Genomic DNA, 18,481 nt, shown 5'->3' with positions numbered 1-18,481 from the left:
GACCTTCACAAAAAAAAAAAAACACTATTGGGGAAAGTCCTCAATTTAAAAAAAAACATTTGTAAGATAGTCTTAAAATCACACTTTGAGAAGTATTGGCCTAATTTAAAAAAAAAAAATTCTCTTCTAGCTCTATTACTTCAGAATGAGAGGAATAATCAGGATTTTATGAAAGTCACCAACAATTATTTCCTAAATTCCATTATTTAAGTAGTAATGATGTAGACACTGACATCAATGTAGCAGTTTATTTTGGTTTACAATTTGAGATGTGGTTATAATAGATTGGCATGGATGAACACAAAAACAACTGAGTCAGCATAAAAGATTAACACTGCTTGTAGCTGAAAATATAGGTTTTTATTTTTGCTATGAATTGTAATCTAAGGCAGAAAGTGGCAAAGAAAAATATAGTGCAACATAGATGTTGTTAATTTGTGGTTTTCTAATTCAGTGTGCATGTGTGTATATGTACATATGTATGTGTGTGTATATGTGTGTGTGTATGTGTGTGTGTTTATAAATTTCAGTTTAATATCACTGAGAGGATGGGAAACAGCATAGTGTGTCTGGAATATGGAGGGGAGAAGTATAAAATAAGACTGGAAATGAAGGCTTCAAATATTACTGAGTATTCTATTGAGTATGAAGATCAAAGATTTGACTTTATTCAGTAAGCAACTGAAAGAAACTGAAAGTTTCTGGAGGGTGATAGAAGGAGAGAGGGAAAAGGAAGAGGAGGAGGAGGAGGAGAAGAAAGAATATTCATTAATTCTTCCTTTACTGAGTGTTTGGTATATAAGTATTAGCAAATAAGAAAGGAGACCTTTAGGATTACAAAAGCACAGATGAAAAACTGGTGACTATGTGAAGGATATTTTTTATAAATAATTTATGCTGGACTTAAGAAATAAAACAAGCATTTTCATAACATAATAGAATAGGAAAAAATGGCAATTGCACATGAAACTGCATTATCTATTACGTACAATTTGCTTTTCCTTTGAAATATAAAAAAGTTGCCATGTAATTTTCTTTTACCCTTTTTTCTCCCCCCCATCCTAGAGATGACTATCATTAGACACACATATGTATACACATACATAAATATACATATGCATATATATATAATATGTATGTATGTAAAATCATTGTATATAAACTTCTATTTACTCTCGGGAAAATTTTAAAAAGGAGTTAGACTTGAGGGAATAACAGTATGAAATTACAATAAAATGGGTAACAAAAAAGGAGAGTTTTGTCCTCAGGGACTTGATGGGTATGGAAAAGATTGGGTGGGTGCTTGTGGCACTGCAGAGGTAAAATCAGCAGGGATGGGGAACTAATTAAATTTGGATATTGAGAGATAAAAAAAGAGTCAAAGATGATGCTGAAATTTTGATCCTGAATGACTGGGAGAACAATGAAATTATCAAGAAAAATAAAAAAAGTTAGGGGGAAGGAGAGATTGTGTGTGTGTGTGTTCATAAAAATATGAATTTGAAAACTATGAGGGATACATGCAAGTGAGGGTACATAATGCAGTTAGTGATATAGGACCTGAGATCTGGAGAGAGAATAAAACTAGAAACAATAAAATGCTGATATAGGTGATAGTTGATATGAAGTAGAAGGTGTGTTATGTTTTTTTTTTTTTTTGAATCCCTCAGAGCACAGTGTAGTTTCAGAGTAGGTACTTAATAAATAATACTCTATCTACCGTTCTGCATTTTCCTCAATTATAAATGAGTGTGTTGAACTAGATGCTTTGATTCAATTCAATGAAATTTTATTGAGTACTTTGCCTGCTCTTGAATATCTCTAGGGAAGAGGATGCCATAATCCATGCTAATAAGGAATTTCGATGATTAATTGTGCTTCTGGCAAGAGATTTTTGCTTTTTTAGATTGACTTTCATTGTGCTAAAGTTGAAATCCATTGTCTGTTTTCTTATTTTATGATGATATAAAAGAGCTTCTTTTTATTGTCATTTATTGAATAATGTATCATGTGCATGAAGACTATTGTTAATAAGCTGCTGAACTTTCTCTTCAGGTTAATGTATCCAAGTTATTTTTGAATAGAACATCTCCTCTAATTATTTGTCTCTTTGTTACTTTTTTTGGTGTAATTTCAAATAATTCTGCACTTTTTAAATAAAGCTGTGTGGTGTGGTAATAGTATCATTTTTCTGTATAATTGTTTATCAAGTCCCTCCATGTAACTCACTTAACACAAAAACCCTATGATGTAGGTACAGGTATGCAGGATGTAGGTATGCTGAGTGTTATTACTGTTGTTTTCCAGATGAGAAAGATGAGGCTCAAAAACTTTAAACGATAGCAAGCAATCACCTTACCTATTGAAGTAAAACTGTACATGCCATTGCTTCATGACTGCACTTGGTTTGCTAAACTGAAGGAATGCCTAGCATCCTTTCCTTTGGTAACACCAACAAGTGTCCCAACAAACAAGAAATTATTAGACATTTACTCCATGCCAGGCACTGTACTAAGTCTTGTAGATACAAAGAAAAAGAAATATAGTTCCCATCATCAAGAAATTACCATTTAAATAGGAATGACATCTATAAGTAAATTGGTACAGAGTAAAGAGTAGATGGAAGGCAGCTCTAAGAAGGCACCAGTATCTCAAGTAACTGAGAATGGTCCCTGTGTAAGAGGTCTTTTCACTCAGAATTTAAATAAGCCAAAAATTCTCAGTGAAAAGTGAGGAGGGAAAGCATTCCAGACAAGGAGACATGGATACGGAGTATTGTGTGAGGAACACTAAATAGATGACTGAACTGTGGAATGCATATGGGGAAGTACTATATTAAGATACTGGAGACATCAGAATGGTCTAGGTTAAGAAGAGTTTTCAATTTCAGAAAAGTTTATGTTTGATCCTAGAGGTAATAGGGAACCATTAAAGTTGATTGGAGTGGAAAGTTTACACGGTCAGAACTAAGTTTTAGAGGAATCATTAGCAATTTTACACAGGATGAATTAGAGTGGGGAGAACCTTAAACAAGAAATGTAATTTAAAAGGTAGTGTAATAATTCAGGTAATAGGTGATAAAAAGCCAGAATTAGAAGAGTTAGATGTGTAAGTGGAAACAAAGGTAAATATTTGAAAGACGTTGTGGACATAAAAATCACAAAATCTCTCAACTAATTGGGTATGTAATATGGAATAATTAATATTAGTTTTTTTCTTTTAAATAATCAATAGCTTATTTGATCAAATCACTAGTCTCATCTGATTTCCTTTCCTGGATGTATTCTAGCAGAGGGTGAATAACTGTTGGTAACTTTTTAGTAGAAATCTTATTCAATTATGGGTTGAGGTCCCTTCCTATTGCTGCCATTTTAAGATACTCTGATTCTAAATTAGACATATTAGTTTAATAAATTGTATATAATTCTCAAGATAAAAGTCTTTTGTCTCACTAAAGTTTTAAAAAGATATCAGTATTATGAGTTTCTACAATTTAGAATGTGTGTGGGTTTTTTCTGCTGTTTTCATTCAAATAACAGAGATTAGACATACTTTTGCTATAGTGAAAAAGATCAAGAAGGCTTGATTTTAAATTCTGGTACTGTCACTTGCTGTGTAACCTTGAGTAAGTCATTTAACCTCTCTGAGTCTCTGTTTTCTCATCTGAAAAATTAGTTGAGTTGACTAGCCAATATCTATGGTGATTTCCAGATAAACACACATGCATACATACCTGCATACATATAAGTACTATATCCACATATATGTATGGATATGTACATATATATATGTATATATATATACAGATACACATGTGCATATATACACATAAAGATATATATATAATATTAGCATTTTGTAATTTGCAAAATCACATGACAAGTAAGTAAATAGCCCATTCAGTATTTAAATATGGAGCTTTTGTTTTTAAAATATAAAAGCAAAGCATTTTATTAATTTCAAGAAATAATTTAAAAATTATTGTAGTTTTAAGCCTTTGGCCTAATCTGAAAAGGAAAACTCACAAGTCTTTCTGTAATTATTATTTAAGGAACAATGTCTTGTCCCATCTCTCTTATTTGCTCAGGAAGAACATTTTCATAAAGCTATTGGGACATTGACTAGACAAGGATAAGAAATACCTGAAAAGGAAAATGTGTATTTGATAACTTCAATTAATAGAAATGTCTATTAGCCTTCACCTTTGATCACATGAAGGGAATGGTGCTCCAGGGACTGGATATATTTAGGAATATTATTACATAAGAGTGTGCTAAAATTAGGTGACTAGTGTATTGTCTAATAAAGCAAACTCTTGGTTGAACCATTACCCAAACTAAGGACTTTTGATCAATCTTGATGGAGAAATGTCCTTTGTTTAAGAATCCTATAAAGTGAGAATTCAGAATAACTCGGGTTAGAGAGATATGTGAAGCCATGAGAAGACTGTGTCAACCTGGGTATTTCTTCTCTCAAAATGATACTTAGTTTAGAGTAATGATAAGATGTTTTTAAAGAATTTTTCCTAGCAGATTTCTGCCTACAATGCAGAGAACAATACTGGTGGATTTATTTTTTTCTTTGACAAAAGTGTGCTGCTTTTTTGACCACATCATGTTGTTTGAATCCCAAATTATATATGTATGTGTATATATATATATATATATATATATATATATATATATATATATATATATATATATATATATATATATTCAGGACTTTTGCTAGTGGTCTGAAATTTTTTCCTGGCAATGAAATATTAGACAAATTCTAGAGAACAAACACCACAAAATGAAAGAGTGAAAGAGATTTCCAACCCAAGACAGCTTGGAAGGCCAACAGGAATGGTCTATCACACTGGTCTCAGAGCAGAGCACAGCCCAGCTTTGGCCATGCTGCACAGACAGGACTGGAGCAGGCTTCAGGGTATAGAATCATGGGTAACAGCTGAGGTTCTCAGATTTCTCAACCCACAAATGCCAAAGACAACTTCAAAAGTCAGTGAGAAAGCTCTTTCACCTGGGTGAGAAGGGAGCAGGGTCTGGCCCTAGCCCCAGCCCCAGGGTGGTGGCAGTATCCATTTTTGGAGCCCTTGGCCTAAAGATCCTGGGGGAATTGAGTGGCTAATCTGCATCTCAGTTCTGAGTGGTGGTCCTGGGGTGAGGACGAGTGCTAGTGTGGTGGATCTGGTGAAGGCTTTAGAGAGGATCCTGGGCAGAAAAACTTGTGATTGCTTCCAGACCAGAGCACAGTCCAGGAGAGGAGTAAACTCCTCTACCTTGATTTTACTACCTTGGAGGAACTTAAAACTTACAGGTCCCAAGACTATACCTTTCACTTGACAAAGGACTTAAAAGTCAAGTCACTGGCTGGGAAAATGCCCCCAAAAAGGGAACAAAATAGGATTATAGAAGGTTACATTCTTGGCGAACATGTATTTTCTTCCCTCTTTTCAGATGAGGAAGAACAAAACATACCATCAGAGAAAGATATAAAATTCAAGGATTCTAGATCAAAAAATCACCAAAAAATATGCAATGATCTCAGGCTATGGAAGATCTCAAAAAGGATTTTGAAAATCAAGTAAGAGAGATAGGAGGAAAAACTTGGAAGAGAAATGAGAGTGATGCAAGAAAATCATGAAGAGCAAGTCAACAGCTTGCTAAAGGGGACCAAAAATGCTTAAGAAGATAACATCTTTAAAAATAGACTACCCAAAAGGCAAAAAAGGTCCAAAAAGCCAATGGGAAGAAGAATGCTTTAAAAAGCAGAATTAGCCAAATGGAAAAGGAAGTTCAAAAGCTCACTGAAGAAAATAGTTCTTTAAAAATTAGAATGGAGCAAATGGAAGCTAATGACTTTATGAGAAACCAAGAAATTACAAAAAACAAAACCAAAAGAGAGAAAAAAATAGAAGGCAGGGGGCGGAGCCAAGATGGCGTAGTAGAAAGACGCACATACACATAGCTCCGAACCCACAACCCATAGAACAACTACAAAGAAGTAACTCACGGAGAATTCTGCACCCAGAGGCCACAGAACATTGGAGCGAGGGAGATTTCTGTTCCGGAGAGACCTGCAAAACTCTCGTAAAAGGTCCTTCATGCTGCGGACTGGGCGCCGGGACTGGGAGCTGAGTACAGCCCTGCCATGGCCGCGGCACCGAGAGGAACAGATCCGAGCGGGCTTCAGAGACGGGATCTCCAGCGGCCGCACAAGTACCTCCACCCACAGGTGACGGGGGTCGGTGAGAGAGTCCCTTTGGCGGGTCGAGGGGGGAGTGGGGTGCCCCCATGGCTCGAGCCCCCTCGGGAGACAGAAGCTAAGGGGCAGCGGCAGACCAGGGCTCCCCAAGCAGGCAGGAGCCTGGATCCATTGTTGAAGGTCTGTGCATAAACTCCCTGAGGGAACTGAGCCTGAGAGGCAGCCCTGCCCTCACCTGAGCATCTGAATTTAATCTCACACTGAATAGCAGCCCTGCCCCCGCCCAAAGCCCTGAGGCTGGAAGCAGCATTTGAATCTCAGACCCCAAACACTGGCTGGGAGGATCAGGAGGTGAGGTGGGTGTGAGGAAAATATTCAGAGGTCAAGTCACTGGCTGGGAAAATGCCCAGAAAAGGGAAAAGAAATAAGACTATAGAAGGTTACTTTCTTGGTGAACAGGCATTTCCTCCCTTCCTTTCTGATGAGGAAGAACAATGCTCACCATCAGGCAAAGACACAGAAATCAAGGCTTCTGTGTCTCAGCCCACTCAACGGGCTCAGGCCATGGAAGAGCTCAAAAAGAATTTTGAAAATCAAGTTAGAGAGGTGGAGGAAAAGCTGGGAAGAGAAATGAGAGACATGAAGTCAAAGCATGAACAGCAAATCAGCTCCCTGCTAAAGGAGACCCAAAAAAATGTTGAAGAAAATAACACCTTGAAAACTAGCCTAACTCAATTGGCAAAAGAGGTTCAAAAAGCCAATGAGGAGAAGAATGCTTTCAAAAGCAGAATTAGCCAAATGGAAAAAGAGATTCAAAAGCTCACTGAAGAAAATAGTTCTTTCAAAATTAGAATGGCACAGATGGAGGCTAAGGACTTTATGAGAAAGCAAGAAATCACAGAACAAAGCCAGAGGAATGGAAAAATGGAAGATAATGTGAAATATCTCATTGGAAAAACAACTGACCTTGAAAATAGATCCAGGAGAGACAATTTAAAAATTCTGGGACTACCTGAAAGCCATGATCAAAAGAAGAGCCTAGACATCATCTTTCATGAAATTATCAAGGAAAACTGCCCTGAGATCCTAGAACCAGAGGGCAAAATAAATATTCAAGGAATCCACAGAACACCGCATGAAAGAGATCCAAAAAGAGAAACTCCTAGGAACATTGTGGCCAAATTCCAGAACTCCCAGGTCAAGGAGAAAATATTGCAAGCAGCTAGAAAGAAACAATTCAAGTATTGTGGAAATACAATCAGGATAACACAAGATCTAGCAGCTTCTACATTAAGGGATCGAAGGGCATGGAATAGGCTATTCCAGAAGTCAAAGGAACTAGGACTAAAACCAAGAATCACCTACCCAGCAAAACTGAGTATAATACTTCAGGGGAAAAATTGGTCTTTCAATGAAATAGAGGATTTTCAAGCATTCTTGATGAAAAGACCAGAGCTGAAAAGAAAATTTGACTTTCAAACACAAGAATGAAGAGAACCATGAAAAGGTGAACAGCAAAGACAAGTCATAAGGGACTTACTAAAGTTGTACTGTTTACATTCCTACATGGAAAGACAATATTTGTAACTCTTGAAACATTTCAGTATCTGGGTACTGGGTGGGATTACACACACACACATGCACACACACATGCACACACACATAGAGACAGAGTGCACAGAGTGAATTGAAGAGGATGGGATCATATCTTAAAAAAAATGAAATCAAGCAGTGAGAGAGAAAGATATTGGGAGGAGAAAGGGAGAATTGAATGGGGCAAATTATCTCTCATAAAAGAGGCAAGCAAAAGACTCATTAGTGGAGGGATAAAGAGGGGAGGTGAGAGAAAAACATGAAGTCTACTCTCATCACATTCCACTAAAGGAAAGAATAAAATGCCTACTCATTTTGGTATGAAAACCTATCTTACAATACAGGAAAGTGGAGGATAAGGGGATAAGCAGAGTGGGGGGGGATGATAGAAGGGAGGACATGGGGAGGAGAGTGCAATTTGAGGTCAACACTCATGGGGAGGGATAGGATCAAAAGAGAATAGAAGTAATGGGGGACAGGATAGGATGGAGGGAAATATAGTTAGTCCTATACAACACAACTATTATGGAAGTCATTTGCAAAACTATACGGATCTGGCCTATATTGAATTGCTTGCCTTCCAAAGGGAAGGGGTGGAGAGGGAGGGAGGAAAAGAAGTTGGAACTCAAAGTCTTAGGATCAACTGTAATGTTCTTACCACTAGGAAATAAGAAATACAGGTAAAAGGGGTATAGAAAGCTATCTGGCCCTACAGGACAAAAGAGAAGACAGAGACAAGGGCAGAGAGGGATGATAGAAGAGAGAGCAGATTGGTCATAGGGGCAATTAGAATGCTTGGCATTTGGGGGGGAGGGGAGAAAAGGAGAGAAAATTTGTAACCCAAAATTTTGTGAAAATGAATGTTAAAAGCTAAATAAAAAAAAAATGTCAAAAAAATAGAAGGCAATGTGAAATATTTCATTAGAAGAACAACTGACCTGGAAAATGGATCGAAGAGAGGTAATTTAAAAATAATGGGACTACCTGAAAGCCATGATCAAAAAAAGAGCCTAGATATCATCTTTCATGAAATTATCAAGGGAAACTGCCCTGATATTCTAGAATGAGAAGATAACACAAATATTGAAAGAATCCACAGATCATCTACTGAAAGAGATCGAAAAGAAAACCTCTTAGGAATATTGTACAAATTCCAGAGTTCCCAGATCAAGGAGAAAATATTGTAAGCAGGCAGAAAGAAAGAATTTTAGTATTTTGGAAATATAATCAGGATTACATAAGACATAGTAGCTTCTATATTTAGGGATCAAAGGGCTTGGTATATGATATTCCAGAAGTCAAAGGACATAGGATTAAAATAAAGAATCATGTACCCTGCAAAACTGAGTACAATATTTCATGGGGGAAAATGGTCATTCAATGAAATAGAGAACTTTCAAGCATTCTTGATGAAAAGACCAGAGCTGAAAAGAAAATTTGGCTTTCAAACACAAGAATCAAGAGAAGCATGTAAAGGTAAGCAGGAAAAAGAAATCATAGGAGAATTACTAAAGATGACCTGTTTACATTCCCACATGGAAAGAGAGTATTTGTAACTCTTGAGACTTTTCTTAGTATTTGAGTAATTGGTGGGATTATATACATGTAGACAGAGGGCACAGGCTGATTTGAACAGGAAGGGATAATGCCTAAAAAAATAAAATTAAGGGACAAGAGAGGAATATATTGGGAGGAGAAAGGGAGAAATGGAATGGAGCAAATTATCTTTTGTAAAAGAGGCAAGAAAAACCTTTTTCATTGGAGGGGAAAAGGGGGGAGTTAAGAGGGAAAAAGTGAAACTTACTCTCATCACATTTGGCTTAAGGAAGGAGTAACATTCCCATTCAATTTAGTATGAAAATCTATCTTACACTACAGGAAAGTAGGGGAAAACCAGATAAGTGGGGTGTGTGGGGGATGATAGAAGGGAGGGCAAATGGGAGGAGGGAGTAATTAGAAGTAAACACTTTTGGGGACAGACAAGGTCAAAAGAGAGAATGGAATAAATGGGGAGGGCAGGGCAGGATGGAGGGAAATATAGTTAGTCTTACACAGCATGACTATTATGGAAGTCTTTTGCACAACTACACATGTATAGCCTATATTGAATTGCTTGCCTTCTCAGTGGGGATGGGTGGGGAGGGAGGAAGGGAGAAAACTTGGAACTCAAAGTTTTAGGAATGAATGTTGAGAATTGTTTTTGCTTGCAACTGGGAAATAAGAAATACAGGTAATGGTGTATGGAAATCTATATTGCCCTACAAGAAAAGAGAGAAGACAGCAATAAGGGAGGGGAAAGGTGTGATAGACAGGAGGGCAGATAGCAGGAAGGGGTAATTAGAATGCATGGTGTCTTGAGGTGTGGGGAGTAGAGAGATGGGGAGAAAATTTGGAACTCAAAATCTTGTGGAAATGATTGTTGAAAACTAAAAATAAATAAATATTTTTTTAAAAAATTGAAATGTTATAGATATCTGAACAAAACAGAAACTTTTGTAAAACCTCCTTTTAAACTATCATAATTTTCCTTCATTTTCTAATACTTGGTTATCAATATGAATGTGTAGCTAAAAGAGAAGTACAAAAGACATCAAAGGTCTTATCAGGGCAGAGCCAAGGTGGTGAAGTGAAAACAGGGACTTCCCTGAACTGTCCCCCAAACCACTTTAAATACATTATAAATGTGACTCTGAACAAATTCTAGAGTCGCAGACATTGTTCAATGAGGGCAAAAGGTTTACATTCCTACATGGAAAGATGATACCTGTAACTCTTGAGAATGGTATCTTTATTTTGACATTTACAAGGGATATACATAGACGGAGAGTATGTGTATAAACTGACTTTGATGTGATGATAAAAAAATCTAATTAAGGGGTAAAAAGTGATTGTAATGAGAGAAGAGGAAAGGAGGAGGCAGAAAAGGGTAAATTGCATCCAATAATGAGGCACTAAGACATTACAGTAGAAGGAAATAGGGGAAGGAGATGAACATTGTTTGAACTTTATTCTTATCAGATTTGGCTCAAGGAGGCAATAAGATACTCAGGTATAGAAATCTAACTTGCCCTTTGGGCAGTAGGAGGAGAAAGGGGAAAGAAAAGGGAGGGGTGGATAGAAGGGAGAAGGGAAGGAAAAAGTAATAAGGGAAAGGGGAAACAAAAGGGAGAAGGCTGGCAGAAGGGAGGGAAGATTGTGGGAGTTAGTCAAAAGCAAACCTCTTTTGAGGACGGAAAAGGGGAAAGGAGAAATAAAAGCATGAGCAGGGTGGGTAGGGAGGGGGAAATAGGATGGAGAGAAAGACATAAACAGTAATCATAACTGTGAGTGTGAATGAGATGAACTCTCCCAAAAATGGAAGCAGATAGCAGAATAAATTAAAAACCATAATCCTACAATATGTTGTTTACAAGAAACACATCTGAAACAGAGGGATACTCACGGTGTAAAGGTGAAAGGATGGAGTGGAATATATTGTGCTTTAGCTGAAGTAATAAAACAAAAAAGCAGTGGTAGAAATCCTAATCTCAGACAAACCAAAAGCAAAAATAGATCTAATTAAAAGATATAAGGAAGGAAACCATATCCTGCAAAAGACACCATAGACAATGAAGTAGTAACATTACTAAACATCTATGCACCAAGTGGTATAGCATCCAAATTCTTGGAGAAGTTAAGGGAGTTACAGGAAGAAGTAGACAACAAAACTATTATAATGAGGGACATCAACCTCCCTCTCTAAGAACTAGATAAATCTAACAAAATTAGCAAGAAAGAAGTTAAAGAGGTGAATAGCATTTTGGAAAAGTTAGATATATTAGACCTCTGGAGAAAGTTGAATGGGGATAGAAATGAATATCCCTTTTTTTTAGTGGTACATTGCACATGCACAAAAACTGCTCATGTACCAAGGCATAAAAATTTCACAACCCAGTGCCAAAAGGCAGAAATATTAAATGCATCCTTTTCAGAACATGATGCAATAAAAAATATGTGTAATAAAGGACCATGGAAAGATAGCCTAAAATTAATTGAGAACTAAATAATCTCATCTTAAAGAATGAGTGGGTGAAACAACAAATCATAGAAACAATCAATACCTTAATCCAAGAGAAAGGCAATAAAGAGACAACATACCAAAATTTATAGGGTGCAAGGAAAGCAGTTCTTAGGGCAAGTTTTACATCTCTAAATCCTTACATGAATAAAATAGAGAAAAAGGAGATCAAAGAATTGGGCATGCAACTAAAATAACTAGAAAAAGAACAAATTAAAAATCCCCAATTAAATATCAGTTAGAAATGCTGGTACCCAAAGGAGATATTAATAATATTGAATTTAAGAAAATCATTGAACAAATAAATAAAAGTAAGAGCTGGTTTTATGAAAACAACAAAAACAGCAATAAAATCGATAAACCTTTGGTTAATTTGATTAAGAGAAAGAAAATCAAATTACCAATGTCAGAAATGAAAAGGATGAATTCACCACCAATGAAGAGGAAATTAAAACAATAATTAGGTACTATTTTGTCCAACTGCATGCCAATAAATTTGACAATCTTAGTGAAATTGATGAATGTTCACAAAAATATAACTTATTCAGATTAACAAGAGTAAATAAAATACTTAAATAACCCCATTTCAGAAAAAAAGAAATTGAACAAGCTATCAAAGAAGTCTCTAGGAGTAATATCTCCAGATTTTTACTAATTTTTTTTTAGATTTTAGATTTTACTAAATCTAGGTGGATTTACAAGCAAATTCTATCAGACATTTAAAGAATGATTAATTCCAATACTCTATAGACTTTTTGGAAAAATAGTCAAAGAAGGAGTCCTACCAAATTCTTTTTATGAGACAAATATAGTGCTGATACCTAAACCAGGAAGAGTCAAAACAGAGGAATAAAATTATAGACCAATTTCCCTAATGAATATAGATGCAATATATATGTATATATATATATATATATGTATACACACACACACACACACATAAGCAAAAATGTTACAGCAACTTATCATGAGAATAATAGACTATGAACAATCTGTTTATACCAGGAATACAGAGATGGTTCAATATTAGTAAAATTGTTAGCTCAATTGATCATAACAATAACAACACTAGCAGAAAGCGTATGATTATCGCAATAGATGCAGAAAAAGATTTTGACAAAATACAACACCCATTCCTATTAAAAACACTAGAGAGCTTAGGAATCAATGGAGTCTTCCTTAAAATGATAAATAGGATCTACCTACAACCACCAGCAAACATTATATGTAATGAGCATAAGCTAGAAGAATTTCTAATAATTTTGGGGGTAAAACTAGGATATCCGTTATTATCACTATTATTCAATATGGTACTAGAACTGTCACCTTTAACAAAAAAGAGAAGAAAAAGAAATTGAAAGAAGTAGAACAGGCAAAGAAGAAGCAAAGATATCACTCTTAGCAGATGATATAATGATATCCTTGGAGAATCCTAGAGAATCAAGTAAAAAAATACTTGAAATAATAGACAATTTAAGCACAATTGCAGGATATGAAGTAAACCCATATAAATCATTAGCATTTCTATATATTACTAACAAAACCCAAAAGCAAGAGATAGAAAGGGAAAATCCAATTAAAGTCACTGTAGACATTATAAAAATATTGGGGAGTCTACCTGCCAAAACAAATCCAGGAACTATATGAACACAATTTTAAATCACTATTCATACCAATAAAGTGAGATCTAAATAATTGGAAAAACACAAGTTGTTCATGCATAGGCTGAACCAATATAATAAACATGTCAATTCTACTTAAGTTAATTTACTTATTCAGTGCCATAGCAATCAAACTACCAAAATTATTTCATGGAACTAGAAAAAAAAACACAATAAAATTCAATCAAAAAAAACTAAAAGTTTCAGAATATAAAAGAAATTGATGAAAAGAAATCTGGGGAAGGTGGCCTAGCCATACCAGATCTTAAATTGTATCATAAAGCAGCAATTGTTAAAATCACTTGGTACTGGCTAAGAAATAGAGTGGTGGATTAGTGGAATAGTTTAAGTACACAAGACACAGTAGTCAATGATTATAACAATTCATTGCTATAAACCCAACGATTGCAGTTTTGGGGATAAGAACTCACTATTTGACAAAGTGTATGGGGAAAACTGAAAAAAAGGATGGTAGAAACTAGGTATAAGACAACCTCATTCGCTGTATACCAAAACAAAGTCAAAATCTGTATATGATATACACACACACACACATACACACAGGCTAACACTGTAAGCAAACTGGCAGAGCAAGGGATCATTTCTCTGTCAGAATTATGAAGAATCAAAGAAATTTTGAACAAGCAACACATAAAGAACATTATAAAATGCAAAATGGATAATTTTGATTACATTAAATTGAAAAATTTTTGCACAAAGTCAATGCAACCAAGATAAGGAGGGATGCAGATTACTGGAAAAGAATTTTTACAACTAGTGTCTCTGATAAAAGCATTATTCTAAAGTATATAGAGAACTGAGTGACATTTATAACAATGCAAGTCATTCCCCAATTGATAAATGGTCAAAGGATATGAATAAGCATTTTTCAGATAACAAAATTAAAACTGTCTCTAGTCTTATGAAAAAATATTGTAAATCGCTATTGATGAAAGAGATGTGAATGGAAACAACTCAGAGGTACCATATCACACCTATCAGATTGGCTAACATGACAAAACAGGAAAAATATAAATACTGGAGAAGATGTGGGAAAATTGGAACCCTAAGGCATTTTTGGTGGAGGTGTGGGCTGATTCAACCATTCTGGAGGGCAATTTGGAACTATGCCAAAAGGGTTATAAAAATTTGCATACCCTTTGACCCAACAATACCACTTCTAAGGCTGTATCCCAAAGTGATTATACAAATGGGAAAAAGACCCATATTTACAAAAATATTCATAGCAGCTCTTTTTGTGGTGGTAAAGAATTGGATATTGAGGGGATATCCATCAGTTGAGGAGTGGCTGGACAAGTTTCAGTATATGAGGGTAACAGAATATTATTGTGCTATAAGAAATGCTGAACAGGCAGACTTCAGAAAAACCTGGAAAGATTTGAATGAACTGATACCAAGTGAAGTAGGCAGAACCAGGAGAACATTGTACACAGTAACAGCCACAATGTGTGATGATTAACTTTGATAGACTTATCTCTTCTTAGCAGTGCAAGAATCTGAAACAAATCCATAGGTCTCATGATGGAAAATGCTATCCACATCCAGAAAAAAAAGAACTATGGAGTCTGAATGCAGATTGAAACACATTATTTGCTCTCTCTCTCTTGTTTGTTTCTTCTCTCTCATGGGTTCTCCCGTTGGTTCTAATTCTTCTTTACAATATGCCTAATGTGAAAATAGGGTCAATATGATTGTATATGTGTAACCTATATCTAATTAGATACAATCTTGGGGCTGGGGGAGGAGACACTTGAGGAGAAAATTTGGATCTCAAAATCTTATGGAAGTGAATGTCAAAAACTAAAAATAAACAAATAAATAAATTTTAAGAAGTCTTTTCCATTTGAAAATTGTCCATTGATCTGCATCCATGAGCACTGATTATAAAATTTGTTGCTATTCACTATCTCTTCTGTCTTAATAATCTGTCCATTTCTTTTGTTCCAAAAATTTTGCTCTCTATGAATTCTGTGATTGTTCTTTCATTTCATTGCATAAATCTCCAAAAATATTGTATCCTTCTTCAACTGTCTAAATATAATCTGCCATTCAATGTATAACTCAAATTCCCCTCTTTTTGTGAAAATTTTTCTCATCACCACAGCTATGATATTATTCTCCCTCACCTATACCACATGTTGTCCAATATCCTGGTTTATAGTTTTTATTAAGTACTTTCTAAATACAAAGCATTATGCCTTGCACTGGGAATTTTTAAAAAGCAGTTTCCATCCTCAAGAAGCTTACATTATGCTAAATGATATCAGATCAGTGGTAAATCAATACACAGATGATGATTTCAGGAGACAAAACCCCTAAAAATTAGTGGGAACAATAAAATCTTACTATATAAGATTATACATGAGCAAAGTCTTGTAGAATGCTAAGGATTCTCTGAGGTAGGGTTGAGGAGGAAGTATATTTCTGGCAAGGGAGGCAGAATATGCATCAAAAACTATGATAAGTAGAGCTATAATGTCAAATTTATACTTATAGTAAGTAGTGCAGTATGGACTAAATTAAGAATGCACCAAAAAAGAAGTAATATGATATAGATCAAAGGACCATGGTTGTAAATCTGAAAGGAACATTGCAAGACATCTAGTCCAAACATCTAATTATAAAGGGGAAGCAGCTGGGGACCAAAGAGATGACATGACTTCACAGAGTTATACAAGTAGTAAGTGGAAAAGATGGTATTCAGACACTTCCTGTAACAAATTTATCTCGGCAAATTAAGAAACATGAGTTCAAGGAATTCTAAAGATGAAAAGAAACAAAGGATGAATCAGGAAATTCTCCAACATACAGAAAAGCGACTGGTTATGACATGGGTGTAAATTTACAGGTGAACAATCAGATTGTTCAAATGGTGCCTTGTAATGTCCTTATAATGCAAGCTCCTTGAAGACAGGGATTATTTTTTGTCTCCTTTTGTTTTCCCTGCACTTTGCATAATGCCTGCCAGATAGAGATCTTTGACAAGTGTTTTTTTGAGTTGAATTGAATTGTAGTGTTGGGAGAAAGCAAGAGAGGACTCTAGAATATTGGATGCATTCCCTGCAGTATAATTTTAGGAGAGCATGAAAGAGTCACCATGTTTCAAGGTTAGGGATGGGTTGCAATCTACTTTACTGAAGAGACATTCTAAATTGATGAGGTCATAAAGGTCACAAGTCTAGTACTCAAGTGATGAGTATGAGTTAGAAAAGAAGATATTCTCAGCAGGATGATAAATTAGGAAGGTAGTGCAATAGTTCAGCCTAGAGGGGATGAGGCCTGAAGTAGAGCCTGTGTGATTGGCAAGAAGGGAATATATGCAAGAGGTATGATAGAAATAGAATCAACCAGACATAACAAGGGGTTAGATATGGGGGAAAAGAGAGAGGAAAATATCAATGATGATTTTCAGAGCTGAGTGAGTGAAATAATAGTAATGTTTTTGACAGAATTAGGGAACGTCTAAATGGGATGTATTAAAGGAGGAAGACAATAGGTTCTATTTTTTGCATCTTAAATTGATATCAAATTGAAATTGTACAGTTAGTGACGTCAGACTGGAGTTCTGGATACAATTTAATATGGGATATGTAGATTAAGAATCACTTGCATAAAGGTGATAACTGAACTGGTGGAAATTGGAATAATGAAGAGAATAGCAAGTTTGGGACAAATTTGTGGGGCACCTAAGTTTAGAGTGGAATGATCCATCCAGAGGTTGGATGATCCAGCAAAATTGACCAAAAGAAAGAAGTCAGGACAAAAATTGGAAGAGAGCAATAACATGGAAGTCAAAGGATGATGAGGTAGGCTATCATGTTGAACACTGTTAGGTAGAAAAAAAGAATGAGATCTGAGAAAAGATGTTCATATTTAGAATTTTCAAAGCATTTATCATGTGTCTAGGACTGTGATAAAGCTGTTGAGTTCCAGAAATAATCAACATAAACAGCATTGTCATGAAGCAATTGGAAAGGAGTCATTGCAGAGTTACCTGTATAGATGTCACTAATATGAATGATTCCTTTATGTGTCAGCCACACCCTTTGTCTCAAAGGCAAGTGAGACATACAGTGAGAAAGGACAAACTATAGTGTCCTTTGTATTGAGAACATTCAAACATAGAAATGAACTCTTCATCAGTAGTGGCCTCTTTCAAAATACATTGTGGAATTACAATCAGCTGGATTAGCTCCCATTTTTGTCTTTCCTGTTAATATTGATGAAAATAGAAAGACAATTATGCCAAGATTTCCAACTGTTTCTAAATGATTATAATACATTGTAAAATAATGACTTGAGAAACATATGATGTGTATGTTTTATTAAAATGAATAATTGAAAAATCACAATGCTCTACATATACTGCCTCATTTAATTTTTCTGACAGTTCTGTGATGTAATTGTTTTACCTCCCTTTAAAGACAAAGAAACTGAGGCTATGATGTGCAGATGATTATAGTGACTATTTATTAAGTGGAAGAGCCAGATTTGAAATTAGAAATGATTCTAACTCATTTATTTGTTTATTTGTTTAATCCAGATCTGTGATGCCATTGTCACATGGAAATCCTCTGAATTTTTTGTGTGCTGACCATGGTTTCTGATAATCCAATAACTCTTAAATTATCTCTTCTTAATCTGTTTTCCATGCCAGCTGTTTTTTTTTTTTTTTTTCTGATGGGATATTTTACATTTTCTTCTACTCTGTTATTCTTTGGACTTTGCTTTATCGTTTCTTCATGTGTCATGGAGACTTAGATTTCATCTGCCAAATTTTACTTTTTAAGGAGTTATTTTTACAATGAAATTTTGCACCACTTTTTCCATTTGGACATTTTTTCTTTGTTTAAGGTGCTGTGTTGTTCAGCATTTTTGTGCCTCTTTTAACAAACTAATAATTGTCTTTTCATAATTCTTTTTCTTTTACTCTCATTTCTTT

Source organism: Notamacropus eugenii, chromosome 2 (assembly GCF_028372415.1).
Source record: "Notamacropus eugenii isolate mMacEug1 chromosome 2, mMacEug1.pri_v2, whole genome shotgun sequence".
NCBI classification, from domain to species: Eukaryota; Metazoa; Chordata; class Mammalia; order Diprotodontia; family Macropodidae; genus Notamacropus; species Notamacropus eugenii.
The sequence above is the reverse complement of the archived record's forward strand: the minus strand, read 5'-3'. Positions refer to the sequence as shown.